Source organism: Arachis hypogaea, chromosome 18, assembly GCF_003086295.3.
Source record: "Arachis hypogaea cultivar Tifrunner chromosome 18, arahy.Tifrunner.gnm2.J5K5, whole genome shotgun sequence".
In the NCBI taxonomy this organism is placed as follows: Eukaryota; Viridiplantae; Streptophyta; class Magnoliopsida; order Fabales; family Fabaceae; genus Arachis; species Arachis hypogaea.
In genome coordinates, this window is record NC_092053.1 from 105,565,815 (window position 1) to 105,571,430 (window position 5,616).

A 5,616-nucleotide genomic window follows, 5' to 3' on the forward strand; every position below is an offset into this window, starting at 1 on the left:
ATTTCAAGTTCTGTAGCTCCAGAAAATCCCCTTTGAGTGCAGGGAGGTCAGAATCCAACAGCATCAGCAGTCCTTCTTCAACCTCTGAATCTGATTTCTGCTCAAGTCCCTCAATTTCAGTCAGAAAATACCTGAAATCACAGAAAAACACACAATCTCATAGTAAAGTCCAGAAATGTGAATTTAACATAAAAACTAATGAAAACATCCCTAAAAGTAACTAGATTCTACTAAAAACATACTAAAAACAATGCCAAAAAGCGTATAAATTATCCGCTCATCACAACACCAAACTTAAATTGTTGCTTGTCCCCAAGCAACTGAAAATCAAATAGGATAAAAAAAAGAGAATATACTATAAATTCCAAACTATCAATGAAACATAGCTGCAATCATATGAGCGGGACTTATAGCTTTTTGCCTCTTGAATAGTTTTGGCATCTCACTTTATCCATTGAGGTTCAGAATGATTGGCATCTATAGGAACTCAGAGTTCAGATAGTGTTATTGATTCTCCTAGTTCAGTATGATGATTCTTGAACACAACTATTTTATGAGTCTTGGCCGTGGCCCTGAGCACTTTGTTTTCCAGTATTACCACCGGATACATAAATGCCACAGACACATAATTGGGTGAACCTTTTCAGATTGTGACTCAGCTTTGCTAAAGTCCCCAATTAGAGGTGTCCAGGGTTCTTAAGCACACTTTTTTTTTTTTGCTTTGGACCTTGACTTTAACCGCTCAGTCTCAAGTTTTCACTTGACACCTACACGCCACAAGCACATGGTTAGGGACAGCTTGGTTTAGCCGCTTAGACCAGGATTTTATTCCTTTAGGCCCTCCTATCCATTGATGCTCAAAGCCTTGGGATCCTTTTTATTGCCCTTTCCTTTTGGTTTTAAGGGTTATTGGCTTTTTGCTCTTGCCTCTTGGTTTTAAGAGCTTTTGGCTTTTTCTGCTTGCTTTTCTATTATTATTTTTTTTCGCCTATATTTTTTTTCTGCAAGCTTTGTTCTTTGCTGCTTTTTCTTGCTTCAAGAATCATTTTTATGATTTTTCAGATTATCAAATAACATGTCTCCTAGTCATCATTCTTTCAAGAGCCAACATATTTAACATTCTTAAACAGCAACTTCAAAAGACATATGCACTATTCAAGCATACATTCAGAAAACAAGAAGTATTGTCACCACATCAATATAATTAAGCTAAGTTCAAGGATAAATTTGAAACTCATGTACTTCTTGTTCTTTTGAATTAAAACATTTTTCATTTAAGAGAGGTGATGGATTCATAGGACACTCATAACTTTTAAGACAAAGTTACTAACTACTAATGATCATGTAATGAAGACACAAACATAGATAAGCACATAACATAGAAAACAAAAAACAGAGAAAGCAAGAACAAGGAATGAATCCACCTTAGTGATGGTGGCGTTTCCTTCTTGAGGAACCAATGATGTCCTTGAGCTCTTCTATGTCTCTTCCTTGTCTTTGTTGCTCCTCCCTCATTGCTTTTTGATCTTCTCTTATTTCATGAAGGATGATGGAGTGCTCTTGATGTTCCACCCTTAATTGTCCCATATTGGAACTCAATTCTTCTAGGGAGGTGTTGATTTGCTCCCAATAGTTTTGTGGAGGAAAGTGCATTTGAGGCATCTCCGGGATCTCATGGTGATGAGCTTCATACGCCTCTTGAGCTCCATGAATGGGCTCTCCTGCTTGCTCCATCTTTTTCTTAGTGATGGGCTTGTCCTCTTTGATGAGGATATCTCCCTCTATGTCAATCCCAGCTGAATTGCATAGGTGGCAAATGAGGTGAGGAAAGGCTAACCTTGCCATAGTGGAGGACTTGTCAGCCACCTTGTAGAGTTCTTGAGGTATAATCTCATGAACTTCCACCTCTTCTCCAATCATGATGCTATGGATCATGATGGCCCGGTCTATAGTAACTTTAGACCGGTTGCTAGTGGGAATGATTGAGCATTGAATGAACTCCAACCATCCTCTAGCCACAGGCTTGAGGTCCAATCTTCTTAGTTGAACCGGCTTGCCTTTGGAGTCAATCTTCCATTGAGCTCCTTCCACGCATATGTCCATAAGGACTTGGTCCAACCTTTAATTAAAGTTGACCCTTCTAGTGTAGGGGCGTTCATCTCCTTGTATCATGGGCAAGTTAAACGCCAACCTCACATTCTCCGGACTAAAATCTAAGTATTTCCCCCGAACCATTGTAACATAGTTCTTTGGATCCGGGTTCTTACTTTGATCATGGTTCTTGGTGATCCATGCATTAGCATAGAACTCTTGGACCATTAGGATGCCGACTTGTTGGATGGGATTTGTTAGAACTTCCCAACCTCTTCTTTGAATTTCATGTCGGATCTCCGGATACTCATTTCTTTTGAGTTTGAAAGGGACCTCAGGGATCACCTTCTTCTTGGCCACAACATCATAGAAGTGGTCTTGATGGGCTTTGAAGATGAACCTTTCCATCTCCCATGACTCGGATGTGGAAGCTTTTGTCTTCCCTTTCCCCTTTCTAGAGGATTCTCCGGTCTTAGGTGCCATCAATGGTAATGGAAAAACAAAAAGCTTATGCTTTTACCACACCAAACTTAGAATTTTGCTCACCCTTGAGCAATAAAAGAAAGAATAGATGAAGAAGAAGAAGAAATGGAGGAGAGGGAGAGTGGGAAGTATTTCGGCCAAGAAGGGTGTAGAGGGGTGTGTTGTGTGAATTTGATGAAGAATGGAGGGCTTTATATAGGTAAGGGAGGGGGGAAAGGTTTCGGCCATATGGGTGGGTTTAGGTGGGAAATTGGTTTTGAATTTTTGAAGGTAGGTGGAGTTTATGAGGTAGGTTTATGGGGAAGAGTGGATGGATGTGAGTGGTGAAGAGGTGATGGGGAAGAGAATTTGAGGTGATTGGTGAAGGGTTTTTTGGGGAAGAGTGTTTATGGGGTTGTGTGAAAGAGAGTGGTGAGAAGAAGTGAGTGGAGGTAGGTGGGGATCCTGTGGGGTCCACAGATCCTGAGTGGATCCTGTGGGGTCCACAGATCCTGAGGTGTACAAGGATTTACATCCCTGCACCCATTAGGCATGTAAAAATGCCTTTGCACACAACTCTGGGCGTTCAGCGCCAGGTTGGTGGCCATTTTGGGCGTTCAACGCCCATTTGTGTGCCATTTCTGGTGTTGAACGCCAGAACCATGCCTGTTCTGGCGTTCAGCGCCCAGAAGCTGCCCATTTTGGGCGTTCAGCGCCAGAACCATGCTCTGTTCTGGCGCTGAACGCCAGACAGATGCTCCTCTAGGGTGTGATTTTTCTTCTGCTGTTTTTTTATTCTGTTTTCAATTTTTCTATTTATTTTGTGACTCCACATGATCATGAACCTATAAGGACATGAAAAACAATGAAAATAAAAATTAGATAAATAAACATTGGGTTGCCTCCCAACAAGCGCTTCTTTAATGTCAATAGCTTGACAGTGGGCTCTCATGGAGCCTTACAGATGTTCAGAGCATTGTTGAAACTCTCCAACACCAAACTTAGAGTTTGGATATAGGAGTTCAACACCAAACTTAGAGTTTGGTTGTGGCCTCCCAACACCAAACTTAGAGTTTGACTGTGGGGGCTTGGGTTGACTCTGTTTTGAGAGAAGCTTTTCATGCTTCCTCTCCATGGTTGCAGAGAGAGATCCTTGAGTTTTAAACACAAGAGAGTCCTCATTCATTTGAAGGACTAATTCTCCTCTGTCAACATCAATCACAGCTCTTGCTGTGGCCAGGAAAGGTCTTCCTAGGATAATGGATTCATCCTCTTCCTTTCCAGTATCCAGGACTATGAAATCAGCAGGGATGTAAAGGCCTTCGACCTTTACTAACACGTCCTCTACTTGTCCATAAGCCTGTTTTCTTGAGTTATCTGCCATCTCTAATGAGATTTTAGCAGCTTGCACCCCATAGATTCCCAGTTTCTCTATTACAGAGAGGGGCATGAGGTTTATTCCTGAACCAAGGTCACACAGAGCCTTAAAGATCATGGTGCCTATAGTACAGGGTATTATGAACTCTCCAGAATCCTGTCTCTTCTGAGGCAATGTCAGTTGATCCAGATCACTTAGTTCATTGATGAACAAGGGAGGTTCAACTTCCCAAGTATCAATGCCAAATAATTTGGCATTCAGCTTCATGATTGCACCAAGAAACTTGGCAGTTTGCTCTTCAGTAACATCCTCATTCTCTTCAAAAGAGGAATACTCATCAGAGCTCATGAAGGGCATAAGGAGGTTCAATAGAATCTCTATGGTCTCTAGATGAGCCTCAGAGTCCTTTGGTTCCTCAGAGGGAAGCTCCTTATTGATCATTGGACGTCCCAGGAGGTCTTCCTCCTTGGGATTCACGTCCTCCTCTCCTTCTTTGGGTTCGGCCATGGTGCTTATGTCAATGGCCTTGCACTCTCCTTTTGGATTCTCTTCTGTATTGCTTGGGAGAGTACTAGGAGGGATTTCAGTGATCCTTTTACTCAGATGGCCCACTTGTGCTTCCAGATTTCTAATGGAAGATCTTGTTTCATTCATGAAACTTACAGTGGCCTTAGATAGATCAGAGACTAAGTTTGTTAAATTAGAAGTATTTTGTTCAGAGTTCTCTGTCTGTTGCTGAGTGGATGATGGAAAAGGTTTATTATTGTTAAACCTGTTTCTTCCACCATTATTAAAGCCTTGTTGAGGCTTTGATCCTTCCATGAGAAATGTGGATGATTTCTCCATGATGAATTATAGGTGTTTCCATAAGGTTCACCTAAGTAATTCACCTCTGCTATTGCAGGGTTCTCAGGATCATAAGCTTCTTCTTCAGGAGAAGCCTCTTGAGTACTGTTGGATGCAGCTTGCATTCCATTCAGACTCTGAGAAATCATATTGACTTGCTGAGTCAATATTTTGTTCTGAGCCAATATGGCATTCAGAGTATCAACTTCAAGAACTCCCTTCTTCATAGGCGTCCCATTACTCACAGGATACCTTTCAGAAGTGTACATGAACTGGTTATTAGCAACCATGTCAATGAGTTCTTGAGCTTCTGCAGGCGTTTTCTTTAGGTGAATGGATCCACCTGCAGAAGTGTCCAGTGACATCTTTGATAGCTCAGATAAACTATCATAGAATATATCCAGGATGGTCCATTCTGAAAGCATGTCAGAAGGACACTTTTTGGTCAACTGTTTGTATCTTTCCCAAGCTTCATAGAGGGATTCACCTTCTTTCTGTCTGAAGGTTTGAACATCAGCTCTAAGCTTGCTCAGCTTTTGAGGAGGAAAGTACTTGGCTAAGAAAGCCGTGACCAGCTTATCCCAAGAGTTCAGGCTGTCTTTGGGTTGAGAATCCAACCATAATCTAGCTCTGTCTCTTACAGCAAAAGGGAAAAGCATGAGCCTGTAGACTTCAGGATCTACTCCATTAGTCTTAACAGTATCACATATCTGCAAGAATTCAGTTAAGAACTGAAAAGGATCTTCAGATGGAAGTCCATGAAACTTGCAGTTCTGCTGCATCAGAGAAACTAATTGAGGTTTCAGCTCAAAGTTGTTTGCTCCAATGGCAGGAATGGA

General features: G+C 41.6%; 1 non-coding gene across 1 annotated transcript; it reads left to right on the forward strand.

The window, feature by feature from the left end:
• Window positions 1-5,196: 5,196 nt before the first annotated feature.
• Window positions 5,197-5,304, forward strand: LOC112773698 (small nucleolar RNA R71). The gene has a single exon (XR_003188235.1). It is a non-coding gene; the product is annotated as a small nucleolar RNA R71 (small nucleolar RNA).
• Window positions 5,305-5,616: the final 312 nt, after the last annotated feature.